Genomic DNA, 18,553 nt, shown 5'->3' on the forward strand with positions numbered 1-18,553 from the left:
ATAACTTGATTTAAAAATTTGAACATGCAACGGAAAGTGAAAACGCAAAACGACTTTGGGTAATATTGAAGCTTATCCGCTCCAGTAGATTAGAACAGTTCATAAGACCAAAGAAAATGTCATAAATAAACACCGGGGCGAGGGAAAATTTGTTCTCCAAAACGACGACGCTGTAAATCCATTGTTTCACGGGCTGTCTGACTGTGTGGCAAGTAGCATTGCCTTGTTGGAATCAAATGTTGTGGAGATCACGGGTTTCAATTTCCTGCATCCAAAAGTCATTTATCATGACGCGATAGCTTTCGTCTGTTTCAATGTTCATTCTTACATTGGCGCCAGCTTCGTCTTTGAAGAAATATGGGCCGATGATTCTTCCAGCCCATAGGTCGCACCAAACGGTTGTTTCCAATGGATGCAATGGCGGTTTTTGAATGGCTTCGAGTTGCTCTTGAGCCCAAATACTGCAATTTTACTTATTGACGTACCTATTCATTGAGCCTCGTGTCAAGTGCTTAAATTACTTTGCAATTATTTCGTTATCCGAAATGCGGGTAGGTAGTTAGGCAGGCAAGTAAAAGAGGCAGTCGGTCCTTAAACCAACTCACTTCAACCGTTGCCGATCTATTGTGATACCACAGTACCAGTTTACCTGCTACTTCTCATTAAAACATTTTGTTTTAAGTACAATCCCATTGATCTAGCTGACACTTATGTATATCTTTGAGGTCATCAGTATCGTTCAAGAAGGAGTATCGGCCTCCGAGCACGGTTCTGGCTCTGGTGTCTACGTGGAATACAGCCGGGCAACTACACTTTGCTCTTAGAAGGCACGCATCAGTGTTTTAAGTGGAGGTATATGCTGTTCAAGAAGCGATGAAGTTTGTTGTGGAAAACAAATGGAGAGGCGCATCTGTATGTGTCTGCAGCGACAATAAAGCTGCGCTCATGGCCTTAGACAGCCCTCCAACCACTTCAAGGGTAGTTGAGTAGGGCAAATCCAGGCTGAACTAGGTCGGTAGACATAATACCCTGATACCCATGGACACGTGGGTATCGTGGGTAACGAGGTCTCTGACTTTTTAGCTGCCACTCCCTTCTGCAGCTTTCAAAGCCACGGTTAGAAAACAGGTTACTTTAACCCAATAGCGAGCTTGGCAGGCTGAGATAGGCTACAGGTGGACAAAACTGATGTTCCTGTCATGCCCGACCGACTGTCGCAGAACCTCCTGTCATTAAGCAGAAGGGACTGTAGGCAGCTGGCAGGACTGCTGACGGGCCACTTTCTATGGGTGAAGCACATGGAAAAGGTAGACATCTCAGACAGTGCACTCTGCTCAGCATGTGGAGAGGAGGATAAGACGGCGAACCACTTTCTATGCGTCTACACGGCCTACGATCGAATCAGGCTTGATGTGTTAAGAAGCGATCACTCACATTAGCTCCTTGGCACTACAAGATGTATTTAGATTTCTTTGGATGTCAGGTAGATTTAAAGAGAATTAAAAAGGGAACCCGAGTGCAGTACAATGGACCTAATAGTGTTGAGTGCTGTACTTGCTAGTCTGTCCCGATCAAAAAAAAAAAAAACCAATCCTCCTCCATTCATTCTTTTTCAGACGCATGTTGAAAATATTCAAATTAGCGGCATATAGTAGAAATTTAGCATTGGTTAAACAGATCCGAATGCCATTAACGAAATGCAGAACCAAGGATGCTACCCTCAGGCACGCCAGAAATTGCAACAAGGGGAAGTGATTTGATAGAGATTACCAATTTCGATATGTGAGGTTCGCTTGGAGAAGTCGGAACTTAACCAAAAATGGAAATGTGAAAGCTTTAACAAAAATATGATGTCCGAATCAGTATCGAAAGCTTCAAAAATTTCTGTGCATACAATTTAGCTGAAATGTTTTCTTAACTTTACTTATTCAAACAAATAACTACATAGATATTTAAATACACATTAGAATCCTGGACCGATTCGAAAATACCTTAGAATTTTTTATAAATAAAATTAGTTTCTAAAAACAGTTGCCTAAAAATTATCTCAGATAGTATAAGAGTTTATGATTAAAAGGTTTGCATGAAAGAGTGCAGTTCACGTAAATCTTAATATTTTTCTTAAATATTTTGGCAGAAATTTAAAAATACGGTAAATCTCATAATTTCGATGAGAAAATAGCATCGTTTTTTTGTGTGGAGAATGATGGACTCCAATGCACACCTCGGCCTGCACTTTGGGGTGTACGTCTTGTTGCTTAGGGCGAAAAAACTCACGGTCAAAGGTAGCTGCTGTTATCTTTGGAAAATGCCTAAGAGAGGTCCCTCTGACGAGGTATCGAAAACGTGCCGATAGAAACGTAATATAACTCCATTTTTCAGGTAATATCTGCTCCGAAGGATAGACTGACTGCGTTGGTAGCTTTGATATCATGATCATCATCATTTCTTTTATCTCCATTAGAGCATAGGACCTAATTTCTGCTATAGATGAACTCAGCTGTGGATAAACTCTTGTTAATGTTACATGAAATTTATACCTCCAAATTCGCTGAAGCCGGGGGATTTCTCGATATAAGATAACCCATTGGAGACTTTCCAATCTTGACGTTTTGATCCATGTTCAAATTAACTTCTACCCAAGTTAGCCTAACAACTCATGTAGAGACTAGCTACGCATCAAAACACGGATTAGCATGACTGGCCAAAACGCTCGCCATGACACTGGGCGAATCATAGGCATTCAAGATTTATAAGAAGTTAGGTGCAACCTTAAAACCTCTCCTCTTCCTCCTAGCCTACTTTTGTATCTCTTAGTCCATATTCAACCCTATTCGAATTGCCAGTAGAACCACGCGTTTGCCAATTTAGTTTTCCTTATCCATTAGTATTAGCCAAATGTGATGATAGATATTTTTTGTACCAATTTTATTTTATTTCTTATGTTATTTTAATACAATTAACACAAATAATTCTTGATAAAAAAAACAAAAAAAATTATATCTAATACAATATATATATATACATATGTATACTCGTATACACCAATAAGTTCTTTAGAGCTTTGAAATAATGTTTGGTTCTTTTCTTGCTTGTTGGCGGTGCCTCTAATCATCGCGTTTTCTTGAGGCAATTATACAAATTATTGAAATTGATTTTCACTTTCTCATTTCTTGTATTGCAAAGTAGTTCATTGTACTATGACTAGGCTTGCGTAAAATAATAATATTTATAAATAAAACTGGCAAAGGCCAAGAGAACTGATTTATGCATGCATAAGTATGTACATACAGTATGCTACAAAATTATAAGTATAAGGCAGATAGAAAACTGGTAAGTAAAGGATAACACAAAAAATCACGAATTTTGTGACATGTTTTTTTTTTTAAATCGCAGATTTTCATAATAAGTTGCAATAATTTTAAGGGGACAGATACCTGTAAAATTTCGAAAAAAAAATCTTATTTTTGTATAAAATGTTAATATAATCCTGCAAAAATATGTCAAACAAAATTTAAATTTAAGTATTTCCTATATTATAACGAGTGATTTCTTAGCTATTATCTTTTTAAACAGTTGGTTTAAGCAGCTGACGCACGTTTCATGTTCTGTTTCACTGTCAAACATCTTCAGTTTGGCCTATAATTTAACCATGAATCGTCTTACAAACGAACAACGCTTGCAAACCATTGAATTTTATTATAAAAATGCTAAGAAAGTTTATAGCGCGTTTCTTCCATTTTATGGTCAGTTTAATCGACCCACTGAAGCGACTATTCGAGCTATTGTGACTAAATTTAGAACTAAATTTAAATACTTTATTGGACATCAAACCACCCACACGCTTACGTAGAGTGCGAACTGAAAAAAATATCGCAGCTGTATCGGCCAGTGTTAAGAATGACCATCAATTTTCGATTCGTCGCCGTTCGCAGCAATTGGGTCTCTGTTACTCAACAACGTGGAACATTTTGCGAAAGAATTTAGGTGTGAAGCCTTTCAAAATACAGCTGGTGCAAGAATTGAAGCCGAGCGACCTACTGCAACGCAGAATTTTCGGTGAATGGGCTCTTGGAAACTTGTGTTGAAGATCAGCCATAAGAATTGCAAGAGCTACCGATGCATCCAGAAAAGGTCACAGTTTGGCGCGGTCTATGGGCTGGAGGTATCATTGGACCGTACTTCTTCAAAGACGCTGCGAATCGTAACGTAACTGTGAATGGTGAGCGCTACCGTGAAATGATATCCAACTTTTTTTTGCCCAAAATGCAAGAGCTTGACTTGCATGACATGTAGTTTCAGCAAGACGGTGCCACATGCCACACAGCACGCGTAACAATAGACTTGTTGAGAGGCGAGTTCGGTGAACATTTTATTTCACGTTCGGGACCTGTCAATTGGCCACCCAGATTGTGCGATATAAGGATTTTAGATTATTTTTTGTGGGGCTCTGTTAAAGCTCATGTCTATTCAGACAAGTCTGCTTCAATTAACGCATTGGAAGACAATATTAAGGAATTTATATGTGAGATACCGGCTGAAACATTGGAAAGAGTATGCCAAAATTGGACTAAGCGGATGGACCATTTAAAGCACAGTCGCGGTCAACATTTGCATGAAATAATCTTCAAACATTAAATTATATGGACTGTACTATCGACTTAAATAAAAGTTTCATGCAGTTTTCTGAATTTTACGTGCGTTTTTTTGAAAAACTTTCCTATAGCTCTTAAAAAATTACCCTTAAGTAGGAAAATTCGCCACAAAATTCATTTTTTTAAGCATTTTTTTCCGCGAATTTTTTTTTTCCATTTTTGTTTAATTCATATAGAGATTACGACATTAGTAAACAAAAAAGTTTTTGGTTTTTTGTATTCAGGTCACTGACGCCGATGCTACAATGCCCGCCGATTGAAAAGCCCCGCTGCGACCTTCCTGGAAGAATTGAGTGTACATCCGCCATTTAAAATGATTAAAATAAAAAAAAAATTATATTATTTTAATGTATAAATAAACCGTAAGCCAATTTTTAAAAAAATATATTGATTTCTTCATTTTAAATAATTTTAATGAAAATCAGAGAAAATATAGCCGTTTACAGGTATCTGTCCCCTTAATCCATTGTTCTATCGAGTAAAATTATATAATATATTTGTCTACTTGACAAATGTCAAAGGCGACATAAGAAAAATTACCGCCTAGGGGTTATTCTTTACTGACATCATTTATTATTCTTTACAGGCGTCATTTTTCAATTAAACGTATTTCAATGGAACTTCTTCTGTATGACTTGGACTATTATCAGCCAAAATTCCTCTTCATTCTGGCGCAGTTTCGTTCTTTCTACACTCAAGCCTACATAAAGTTTAATTTTCAGAAAAATGGACCACAATGTCCAAAATACTAAAAACCGCGCTAATCGAGGAATGGGACTATCAATTGCTAAAAAATTAGTTTTATTGTTAGATTTTTTATGATTTAATTAAAGAATTCAATGAAGCGGTTCCACTAATTTTTATTGAAATAAAAATAATATTAGATATAAAAAAGTTCTCAATGTTTTTCAACTCATGGTGCAGATTCCTTTAAAATTTTTTATATTAATTTAGTGAACAAATTGCATTTTTTGTATCAGCACCCAGATTAGATATAATAAAACTTGTTTATTGTCAAATGACAGACTGTAAATAAAGAGAAAATTTAAAGAAAGAAAAAAGAGGTTGTCTGTAAAGTCGGTTTACTGACGATAGTTTAACGTGACAACGTCATAAGAAAATATTGATGGAATGGTTGCAATTTTCAAAACAAAATTTTAATTTTATTTGTTTGATAGATATTTTGTATGGATATAGAGGAGGAGGTAAATGGAATTGCAATGGAATAGGTCAAGTTACATTTACACAAACGTGAAAAATGACGAAACATTTATCCAATTCATGAAAGATATGTTCAATTTCGATTGTGCATCAGACGTTAATAAGTCAACAACACTAAGAGGCATCATCATCGATTTGACTTTCTCAAGACACATTACACTTGAAACACTCCCTTTCATTTCCTACTTTTTCTATCATCGTCCTATTCTCAACAGAGAAATGGTTCATTACCATGCACACAGGAAGAAGGCATATGCAAATACAAATATGTGAATTTTTACACCTATGCGCATATACATACATATATATGCTCACTCAAGTAGGACAGAGCCAGATGTCGAACGTTGCCTTTCGTTTGCTTTGTCGTTCGTTCCGCGCTTTCGCTTGCAGTTCATTCAAGGTAACGACAATAAGCAAGGTAACGACAAATGAGCAAGGTAACGGCAATGAGCAAGGTAACGACAAATGAGCAAGGTAACACTAATGAGCAAGGTAACGACACATTTTTTCGTGCGTGCAGCCTGTTAAATCGAATTATAAGACGTTATCACGTCAAAAAAGGTTTCTTCGCTTTACTTTGATGATGAAATTAAAGAAGTTATAATTATCAATCAATGGATCCAAAACGTTTTCCGACTAATCTTCAATTCGTAGCCAAATATACGTATACATGGTGCATATGGTAGTTGAGGACATGTATATATGTGGCTTAAACTTCCTGAAACCATTATTCTTCTCTTTGTCCTTTTTCAGAAAAGGCAAGGAGGACTGCATCCTAACTTAAGACATTATAGACATGCAGTTATTGTCGCGTAGTTGAGCACGGAACTAATACAGATCAAGCAACACCATTTTTTCTCTGAAGGCTGCAACAGTTGAATAGTTTCCGGTCACGGATCGAGGACGTTATTGCAGCTAATGGTAATTTCATTGAGTGATTTTATAAATACAAAATAAGTTAATGTTGTGCAAAAAAATGTGTGAAGTTTGTTCAAAATAATTAGATTTACTCGCAACTTGTACTCAAATACCATACGCACCCTGTAAATAAGTCGTTAAATGCCGACCCGCTTCGACTATTTCCATGATTTTAATAAGGAGTAGTCTACCAGTTAGGAATTGTTCGAATCACCATCTTGCTGTTGCATTCATTACCATATTAGGCCCAGGGATGTTAGATTTACCAGGTTTGCTCTTTAAATATGGTGAAAGAGAAAATTGTAAGAGGACTTCGGCTGGGAGATTCAGCGAATTTTGCACGATCATTTGAGGTGCATTCACACACTCGTTCCCACACACCCCAAGTGACGTCAGCCCATCAGCCGATTCGCTGAGAACCTAATAACGGTCTGCTAAATAGCACACCACTAAAAATGTTTTCATCATGTATTGGCTCCATAAACCGAACACATTACTTTGACTTCTCACTTTGGATGTTGTTGTTGTTGTTGTTGTTTATCTCGATGTCTGAGATTTCCTTAATTTGCTGTAAGAACGGCTTACCGAAGGAGCGAAGTCGTGCCCTATCTAGCCCTGGACATTCACATAAGTAGTGGAAAAGACATTCCTTCAGCCCTTCCGCTTGACAGCTTCTGCAGAAGGGATTGAAGGGGAGGTTGAGTATGGCTGCATGATCCCCTACTTTTCAATGACCTGTAAGGGTTGAGATGTTTGGTCGAGAACATCCTAACAGCCATCGAGCCATTTTTTGGCTTCTTCGTGAGAATTGAAGCGCTGCTCGGAAAGTGCGTGGCCCATCGATGTAAACAAATGATAATCGGAAGGCGCCAAATCTGCGCACGTCTCCACCAATTCCCGGGTCGCTCTTGTTCGATGTGGCGGTGCATTGTCATCAAGAAAAATTACTTTGTTACGCCGATCGGCATATTCTGGGCGTTTTCGGTGTATAGCGCTATTCAAATCGGTCAATTGTCGTTGGTAGCGTGCACCGTCAACTGTTTCACCTGGTTTTAATAGCTCGTACCAAATCATACCCCGCTGATCATAGAAAACACACAGCATTGCCTTGCGGCCGAAGCTATTTGGTTTGGCCGTTGTTTTTGGCTTGTGGCCGGGAGGGCCATACGATCGTTTACGCTTGGGATTCGAGATATACACCCATTTTTCATCACCCATAACGATTCGATGCAAAAAATACTTCCTTTTGAACGGGCGAGCAGCATTTCACAAGTGGTTTCACGATGTCCGCAAATCATAGTTTGAAGGCACGAAATTCAACATTTTTAAGAGCGACAAAAATGCATTGTTGTATGAAACGTAACAAACAATGAACTGAATATTGCTGACAGATGACAGACAAAAAACGAGACATTTGGGAAGGTTTAAAAATACTCCTAGCGACATCTATGGACGAAACCTGAAAGTCTCACTTCGTAGGTATATACCTGGTAGTTAGTTGCTTCCATTTCCTTTCGGCTAAAGCATAGGAGTGTCAAGCAATGGATGCTTTTATTGTGTTCAGTGGGGTGAATACTGCCACCTCCTCTGCTAAGTCTAGTGTCGAACCTTTTCTTGCTCATCTCATTACCCCGTATGTTCCTCTAACCGGGAACCCATATCAGAGTGATTTCAAGCCAATGACTAAGCATCTCCAGCTCCTCTCTACACTGCAAGACTAGTGTAGATGAAGTGGAGTTGGAGTCTAAGGCCTTTATAACTGCTTGACTATCTGAGAAGATAGCTACTCTTGCACCAACTTCCTTGTAGAGTTTTAGTAATTTGCATGCTTCTCTGATAGCTAAAAGTTCTGCTTGGAACACGCTGGCATAGTCAGGAAGCCAATTGACTGCGATAGGCTGAGTGGCTCCGAATGGAAACCAGCTCCCACACCACAGTTCATCTTAGAACCGTCGGTATAGATTTCGATATCGTATCTTCCAATCACCTTCCCTTTGCTCCATTCGGCTCTCGGTGGAAAACGTACCGTAAAGTCTTTCTTGAAGTTAAGGTCGGGGACTGTGTAGTCCGATCCATTTTTGAGCAGCGAGGGAGGATCTTACTGTGACCGTACGACCTTGCTGTCCGGCTTCCTACGTCTCTGAGTCTCACCGCGCTGCAATTAGCGATTGTTTTAATGTGTAAATCTAATGGTAGCGGATGAGGTAGTATCATATATTGAGCGCTTCAGTAGGACTGGTGCTAAGCGCTCCTGTAGTTAAGACACACGCTGTTCTCTTTATCTTGTTCAGCTTAGTTTTGCTGTATTTCTTTTCTGTTGCAGGCCACCAAACTAGTGCCGCATATGTTAGTATTGGCCTTACAATGATGGCCTTTTGGACGTATTGAACCTTTTCTCCTTTTATCCTTATTTTGAAACTGGCTTCACCAAACAGGAAACTTTTTGAAGTCTACTATTTTACTTAAATCACCGTAAAGTATAACCAGGTACAGTGAATAAATCGGAAGATATACATATGGAGCTCACTACCGATATATGCCGGAAATTATTCAAAAATTTTTACTTCTCCTAATATTTAAATATATTATATTTCTTATAATCTTACAACAGACTGTATAATTATTTTGTTGGGCCACTAATTCAAAATGAGTGTGACGTAAATTAACAAATGCCATCAATCGGTTGATCTCTTAAAATATTATATCTACATACATTACAACATATACCTATATACATACAAATATATGTTTTAAAGTGGTTCGTGTTTATTTTTGTATACAGAATATAAAGAATTTTCATGCCTTTGGCTCAATATGTATTATATGTTTGTATGTATGTATGTACATACATTAGGTTGAGCGGTCGTGGGAAAAAATCTCTTGAATTACATTGGCATACTGTTCAATTCATAGTACCATCTGGCAGAAATGTCAGGGCTCAGGGTTGGCTATTTGGATCATTTGTTCTAGTACCACAATGGTAATTTTTTTTTTCTCAAATGTGATGGCAATTGTGTGTTTAATTTTCCTAAAGCAAACCGGAGTAGTTGACTATAGAATGAAGGCAGAACCCTGAATGCTTTATTTCCTTGCTTCTTCTTTTTCTTTCTCGCCATGACCCCTTAGTTGAATCGGCCCTCTTTGTAGGCGATCTCCAAGTTAAACGGGCCTGGGTTGTCCCTTCGTTGACTTCATCCCGCGACATATCACTTTGAATGGTGTTTGGCCAGAATTTAAAGGGTTTGGCACGTCCTATTGATGGAAGTGGCTGAGTTACCAATTTCTTTTATGCACGCTGATCTGGTCTTCTCTTGATGTGCCCATACCAGGCTAGCGATGTTCCCTCAATTGCTCAACTATTCGAGTCACATGACAACTACCTCTAAAGTGTTTATTATTTTCTTATTTAATTTCCATATACGGGAGATGAAAAAATCTATTACTGGATTTATTACACTTGAAATTATTTTTCCACCCGGTTCCTTTAAGGTACAGGCAGGTTGAAATGTATGGAAAGTGATACCTATTAATCAATAGGGAGATCAAATAAAATAATTCGATCTGATCTATCAATTAAAATATGCGCAGTGATGAAAATTTTTACTTATTTATTTACTTGAAATATAATTATGAATAATCATATTACAAAATCAATGCAACTAGCAGGAGAGGGTATGCATTCGTTTATAAGCAAAAAAAAAAAAAAAAAAAAAAATCATTAGAAAGGGTGAAGGCGGATTAAGGAATTGGATCCTTCATCTCCAAGTACAGCAACAATAGAAAATCAATAGAAAAGTTCTATGGTGAAACAACTTTGAACTATGGTGAGAAATTTTTACATTTCTGCTGTATCAATTCGTAACTTTTTACTGCTGAAAATTGTTGAGAGTTGCTTTGATGCTGAAGAAGAGCAGTGAACTATGTAATATAAAAAAAACATTCAGGAATTACACTGCTGCAATTATAAAGGGTGCCTTTCTCAAAAGATTGGGATCTTAAAATGATAATGCAAAACAGAAATATTATTGTAATGAGTTTTGTTTTTGTTGTTATCTGCTAGATAAGTTAGATTAGGTTAACCGGGCTGCCTGAAAGCCATCACATACCCCATTGGTCCTTAGTGCTACCAGATGGAGTAAGACCTTTACGTTTCTTTGTAGTAGTCCTCTTGTAATAAGTATACGTCTAAGTAAACCCTGAAGCTCTAAGCCCGAAACGCATTCAAACTTATTCTTACAATGCCCTTATGCCCGGGTACCCAATAGATGTGCAGCCGCCTGTCTGCGGCTAGTCTCTCTATGGCTTCCCTGCTTTTTAGAGCATTTTCTTTATAATTATATTATTATTTTGGCGTTGCTTGATGTCTTTGCGAATGCCATATCCGCAACCTTACCTACATCAAAGGCTTCTGCTTGAAAGATATTGCAGTGGTTGGGGAGCTTAAATGCCTGCCTGATGTCTAGCTTTGCGCAATATATCCTTGGTAGATAATTTCATGGCATTTATTTTTTTAATATGATGGCCGGCATATGTCTGCCATGGCTACGAGTTGCACGGTCCAATCGATTGTCGTCTACGTTTTGCAATAAATCTGGCGGCATGGTGTTAATTTTGCCTTGAATAGTGCAATAAATCGATTGTTAAGCGCCCTGTATGGCAAGTTACACCGTCTTTTTTGTAACCAAATTTCGTCGATGTTTAGCTGATTAATTTTTGGAAACAAAAATTCATTCAGCATGGCTCTAACGCGCTCACCATTCACCGTAATGACAGCTTCTTCCTGATTGCGAAAGAAATTAAGACCGATGATGCCGCCAGTGCTCTATGAACTTCGCAAATAAATTTATGATTTTTTTCAAAGGAAATTTCCACAACTTACTGAATAGAAATGTGTAAACAGCTTGCCATTATCAGTTGCCAAAAAACAGTTTTCGATATTGATAGTTTTGATGCAGTAAAAAAAAAAAAAAAAATTACCGATATACATAAAAAATACAGTCGAACTTCCATATAGTGAATTCGCACGGGACCTGAAAATCACTTCACTATATAGAAACTTCATTATAAAGAAACATTGATTTTTTATGTAATTTTATTTAAAATAATCAGTGAGTTTTGTTTGAATTACAGCCTTCCATTTTTCATTTTCAATAAAAGCTTCCAAATCATGTAGGGAGTTGAAAACATTAATCGGCACGTCACTCCTCATTTCCACAAAGGTTCTAATTACGCTAATGGATGAAGCAGCTTGTATCAACGTAGGTAATGCCTCCTCAGTTTCTGCCAATTTTTCAACGGTCAAATCGTGTTCATCGTTATCTGAAATAATATTTACATATTAAATTTTTGTTTGACTATAAAAAGATAAATGCTTACCAGGTTCAGCTGGAACTCCGCGACTTTCAAAAATGCTGTTGAGAATATCTTCTTCGGATGGGTTGTCCGAAGTCTGCACACCATTATCAACATTTACGTAGTCATCAAACGATGCTTCGATATTTGCTACTTTTTTAAATGAAGACTGTAAAGCAGCCAAATCTGATATTGAAAGAAGGTCCTCTTCAGCCCAATGCTCAAATGGAATCTGCATAGCATCTTTTGAAAATCCAGCCTTTTTAAAACAGTTGGCAATTGTTTCTGGTTTAACATAGACATTCCATACATTGCTAAGATTTCGAACTGCTTGCAGCAAGTCTATGGCCATAACAGAATTTCCCTCATCCACTTGAGTCAATATATTCGTTAAAATTCGTTTTCTGTAATGTTGTTTCATATTGTAGAGAATGCCTTGGTCCATTGGTTGCAGTAACGAAGTCTTGTTGGGAGGAAAATCAGCGAGATGAATGTTTCTCAACTTGTCTCTTACATCTTTAGGGTGGGCAGTGCAGTTATCAACAAAAAACAACACCTTTCTGTTTTGATCACAAAATTTTTTGTCGAGTTTTACAATCCATTTCGTAAAAATCTCACTGGTCATCCATGCTTTTTTGTTAAACTCATAATCGACACCTAAAGATTTTATTCCCTTGAAGCACCTCGGATTTTTGGCCTTTCCGATTACCAGCAATTTTAGCTTTTCTGATCCAGTCATATTGCTTCCCACCAGGACAGTTATTCTCTCCTTGCTTTGCTTCCCACCAAAGCATTTTTCATTTTTGAATGCCAGTGTTTTAGTTGGCAAGCATTTGAAAAACAAAGCAGTCTCGTCGGCATTAAAAATGTCGTTAATGTTGTAATTTTCAATTAATTTCGGTAAGACGTTCGTTACCCATTCATCACGGTTTTCTATGTTGGCGTCAGCACTTTCCCCACATAATGTCTTTTGAATAACGCCATGCCGACTTTTGAACTTGTCTAACCAACCTGTACTTGCCTCAAATTCGTGGTGTCCTAGTGCTTCCGCAAAATCTTTGGCCTTTTGCTTCAATAATGGTCCAGATAAAGGGAGATTCTTACCACGTGCAACGAGTAACCATTTCAGCATTGCTTCGTCAATATCCTCAAAATGACAAGGTCGAAGTCTTTTGCGTTTGGTATTTACTGCCACATCCTCCGCATTTTTTAAAATCACTTCCTTATTTTTTAAAATATTTGATAAAGTGCTGGGAAGAACTCCGAATTCATTGGCAATATCTTTTTTTTTTTCTTTCCTTCATTAACTTTGTTAATCATTAATAACTTTTTTTCAAGCGAAATGCTGCTTCGATGCGTCATTTTAACTTCAATCACTGAATAAAACTGTAATAGCTCAGCTTTTTCTGTTTTAATTTTGGGATTCCCCTCATTACAGTTTGTCCACATCTAACTGTAATTTTTTGCAACAGAAAACTTTTGAAAAAATTCACTATATGGAGACAAAAACTTAGGACGCTTGAATTTCCAGCTGTAAAATTTGTTCATTATATAGAAAACTTCACTATATAGAAATTCATTATAAGGAGACAAAAATACACCGAAAGTAGAACGAAAAAGCAGTGTCTTCGAAACCAGTTCATTATAAGGAGAGCTTCATTATATGGAAGTTCACTGTAGAGAAGTTCGACTGTATTTGCCTCTGCTGATTTTATTTATTCTGTAACTGCACTCCATGCATTTATTATGCCTTTTTTCAATATAATTGAAACAAAAAACCGCGTCAAAACCACTTTTGGGGTTTTTTACTTAATTCTACTCGCTTCTGTTATCTTTTGTTTTATGTTTCTATTATACAAAGGTTTTCGGTCTGCTTCTTAATTGTGCTTACTGTCAAAGTTTTTACTAGCTCTGCTGAACCAGCAATTGTTATTAGCCGCAGAGCTGATAAAAATTTAATCATAATCAGCTGATAGACTGACGCCACTTGGGATGTGTTTGCAATAACTGAGATTGTGTTGGGGATATACCAAAAAAATTAACCAATGAGACTTTGTTGTCGTCTGAACAACGACTGATTGGACGAGTTTGTGAATACCATGATGGAAAGAATAATGAGATGGCGCCTATCGTGCTACCGTTATTTTGCGCTCAGCGAATTTGACAATGAGTTACGTCGATTTAGCACCAGTATGGCCAGATTACCATTTTCGTAACTTGATTTAGCATTTTTTTGTTATTTAGTAAATTTCTCCATGACATTTTTCTAGCCTGTTCTAATTAAAAGTAGTGTTTATAATTTTGTAAAATATACATGTTTTAAGAATTAGTTCAAAATTTCACTCAGTTTTATTTAGTTTTACTTTTTTACCATTTGGTCGCATTGCCCGCGATTGCAGTTGTTGTTGGTGTTCTTCTGCTTTCAGCAGTCAAATCTCTCTCTAGCTACTGCAGTGTTGCCTAGCTTTGGATGTAAAAACGCACTAAAATACCCAATTAAAGAAAATAAAACACCAAATTTTTATTGAGTTACTTAAATAACTTTGTATGCATGACAAATTGTCTTTAAAATGTGCGTTTTTTTGAAATAAATGTGTTATAGTTATGTACAATTGAATTTATAAGTTTTTGCTAAGAGAAAGACTTTTTTGCTATATTTGAGGTTATGTAACAAGATACGGTACCCTTTTTTGTAAAATGTTCAGTATTTTCTGGTATTTTGTTTTTTTATTTTAACTATGAATGCACCTCTCGATGCTCTATGTCCCACTAAGGATTGATGACCGGACGAAACGATTACACCTCTATGGTTTTAATTCACATTCAGTAAATTCAAACGCTTTTAAAAATGTGTTAAAAGGTTTTCAATCTTAAGAAGAGTTGAGAGAAGAAGATTTAATATTCTTGCATAACCTTAAAAGGAACAAAAAATTATTTTTTGCACTTTCAAAATATCAAATTTTATAAGGTCAACAAATTTTCATTAGCACTAAAATCTTAACAGAGTGACCTTTTTCACCTTCTTTTGTTTAATAATACAGTTTTTTGTAACTTTCAGTTTTGGTATTTTCGAATTAAAAAAAAAAAACACCAAACTAAGAAATTTTCGCTTTTTGGGTATAAAAAAGCACTAAATTTATTGCGAAGAGCAAATTGTTGGCAACACTGCACAACTCGGCAAACGTGACGTCACGCACTCTCTGATGGGCGCAATCTGGTTTCTATCATTCTTGTGAGAATACATGTGAAATGATTGCGCGGAATTTGGCTGCCGAATCTTCAATGGACGTGACAGCCGAATTTCCTCTAACAAATCTCTTTTTCATCATAGTTAATGACCAAACTTTAGTATACTGCTACAATAACAACAACCAAATCTTCAAAATCTATCATCTTTGATCCAGACTACTTTCTATTACAGGGCAAAGACGTGAAATTGCTCCTACCATAGGTATCTCAGTACTCCATGCTTTACATGAAGAATTAGAAAAGCAGTTGGAAAAAGTTAGTGCTGCATTCGTTAGCAATTCAAAAAAAAAAGGTGGAACAGTGCAGAGATACAGGAAAATATATGTTTATTTATTTGCAAGTAACAAAACTCATAAATACAATTAGAAGGCATAAAATTTTCATCTGAGAAGATCCGTATTGAAATTTTTCGGGGAATATTTTAAGCCTACATCAATCCACATCAAATGAAAATTTTTCAGATTTTTAAAAATAGAAGTCAAAGTGACTCTCACGGGTAATTATTATTTGTTTAAAAAATATTCACGCTTTTTTATTATAAACTATTTACCACAATAGTAATTGTAAATGTAGTTGTATACAGGTTTTTTTAATAATTTAAATCAACCTGAGACTAAACTAAGGAAACTTCTTAGAATATTTTCGTCTGAGGAGATCTGTAAATTTTCGGCTGAATATTTTTGCGGAACATTTTTACCCTCCATCGACCCTAAAACCTTAATATTTTTCAAATTTTAAGAGTAAGGGATAAAATGCCCGCTATGGGCAAGCACTATTCAGTTAACATGAACGCCATTACATTTTACAGATCCTTAAAGACAAAATTAATATAAGTTTTATGGGACTTTTTTCTAAAATAATTTACATCAACTTGAAACCAAATTACAAAAACTTCAGTGGACTACAAATAAATATGTGATATTTTGAGGCAAAAGGCAGGTGATCTCCAATAGTCTGCAACTTTTTCTCCTGCATATTTGCTATACCGCATTCTTGTCGTTTTTTTGCCCCATTCTGACGTACAGTGTAATTATGAATTCTCAACCATTTGCGTTGTTTTATTATACATTTACCAAATCGCTAATAAAGTTGTCTATATGGGGGAAAAACGAGCGTTTTTTAAGTTATATATTTCTTAAATTTAGTACGTAGGCGGCAGAGTGCGATCAATTCGGCAATCAATGACAAATTTCGCGCTGTTTGCGTAGATTTTCGCAGCGGAAATCAATTAGCTGCTGCTCAGTAGAGTCAGTTCGTAGAGGATGTCTGGGTATATTTTAATTTGGCTCACTTAAGTTTTATATACATACATACACACATACATGCATTTATAAATATGTATGTATGTATGCATAGATGAGGTGTTGCTTCATTAAGATGTTTAATGCTTACACCGGCGGCAACCACTTACCCGTTATTTGGCCCGCTTTCGTTGAGTCTTAGGGAAATTCTCGCTTCCTCGCCAAAATGCAATTTATGGTTGTAAATGTCGCTTTTTAGTTCAAGCAGCACACATACACAGGCACACGTTTCGTTGACAGCTAACTTAGATGTGTGCGTGTGTGTGTGTTGTATTTACTCGCGTGTGTGTGTGTATTTATTTGCCGCACTAATTCCCAAAATATGAACAAGATGTGCAAGTTAGCCAGCCAGCCAGCCAACCAACCAACCGACCAGTCAGCTAGCCAGCCCAGGGAGGTGCTGCTATGTGTTATTTTTGAAAATTTTCAGTGCTATTTTTAAAAATTTCACAATTCGAATGCGTTGCAAGAAGTTTACGCTTTCCCAACACCAACAATTGCTTGCAAAATGCAGAATTTATTAAGTTCACTCGAGAGTTTTGCGTTGCACTATGCGCCAGCGAAGTGTTCCAAAATTTGTTGACTTGCTGATTGACAAGCTCAGGCATATACACACATACACACTGTGATATGTACGCGAGTGCGCGTGTGTGTGATTGACTATTTATACATATGTAAACCGCTATGGTGCGTGTGTGTCAACATTTTCCAAAAATAAACATTTTTCACGCACTTTTCTGTTTTTTTTTCAGTTTCGACACGATTTTTTCACGTTTATTACTTTCACACGAACGCGTTTCAATGCTTTAATTACAACACTCCTTTTTTTGTATTCCAATTTCAATGCTTTAGAAGATTTATTTATATATGTATTTTTCGGTATCTAAAGCAGATTTGAATCGGCACAACTGCATTTATTGGCAGCCAAAATGGCGAAACAATGTCAAACGCTTACATAACGCGCGTTCTAGCAAAGCACTGCGGCAATTGTCGTCTGCTTCCGTCTCGGCGGCTGGTCGATTTCTAGTTTTCAGGTCTCGTTGATCGTCTCGATCGTCGATCTTCCACTCACTAACTGAATGTATTCGTGGTTTTTACATGCAAAGTTTTCCCAAAAAATCTCACAATTTTCTTTGCCCATGCAGCACCAGTAATGTATTTGGGATAGTTGTCGTTGTTGTCCTCTTCAGTGGCGAGTGGATGAGCACATGAGCGGCCGCGGAAAATTGAAAATTCGCTCACGTCGCATTGTCAACCAAGAAACCAGCCAACCGAACGCTGGTCCATCGGCCACAGGAAGCAATAACAACGTCGTCGTCATCGCCAGCGCCTTTACTGTCTGCGTTGTTGTTTCTGTTTGTAGAGAGTGGGTATGCGGCTTGGCGGTAATTTGGACACTAACGAAAATTTTAATTGATATTTTCGCCAAGAATCTGAAGTGAGAGTTTTTTTGTGTGATTGGATTTTAGGGAAGAAAATGCTGAACAAATATGATGATACTGAAAGTAAATAAATTAGACGAATTTCTAAAGCAAAGGCGTCTATTTATACTGGTTTACAAGTAATTAATGATTTTTCTATCCAAAAACCGTATGAAGGAATTCGTGTGTATAATCGGCCTCTGAGTTTAATTGGCAAATAACGGTTTTAAGTTAAAGAAAAAAAGTAAGGACTTATTTGGAGAATCCGTTAAGCGATAAAAACAAGAAAAAAAATTTCCTATCATTTTATCTATTCAAATTTCATTAAAATTAAACGTTTTGGAGATACTTGCAAAGTTTTAAAATTTTTTTTTTTTGCAAAAATATGAAAAATGTCGATTGATATTATAAAAATACTCTATGATCAGAAAGTACC

General features: G+C 36.8%; 1 protein-coding gene across 9 annotated transcripts in view; it reads right to left on the reverse strand.

Moving 5' to 3' along the window:
* Positions 1 to 17,779, reverse strand: part of LOC128865314 (E3 ubiquitin-protein ligase lubel) — a 42,133-nt gene extending 24,354 nt beyond the window's left edge. For 4 of the 9 annotated variants that reach the window (XM_054105508.1, XM_054105507.1, XM_054105509.1 and 1 more), the window contains exon 1: positions 16,807 to 17,778. The gene's annotated coding sequence lies outside the window, so the exon portion shown is untranslated. Of the gene's footprint in view, positions 1 to 16,806 lie in introns of all 9 variants that reach the window. The other 5 variants (XM_054105510.1, XM_054105512.1, XM_054105514.1 and 2 more) reach the window with 2 other exon arrangements.
* Positions 17,780 to 18,553: the final 774 nt, after the last annotated feature.

This window comes from Anastrepha ludens, chromosome 5 (assembly GCF_028408465.1).
Source record: "Anastrepha ludens isolate Willacy chromosome 5, idAnaLude1.1, whole genome shotgun sequence".
NCBI classification, from domain to species: Eukaryota; Metazoa; Arthropoda; class Insecta; order Diptera; family Tephritidae; genus Anastrepha; species Anastrepha ludens.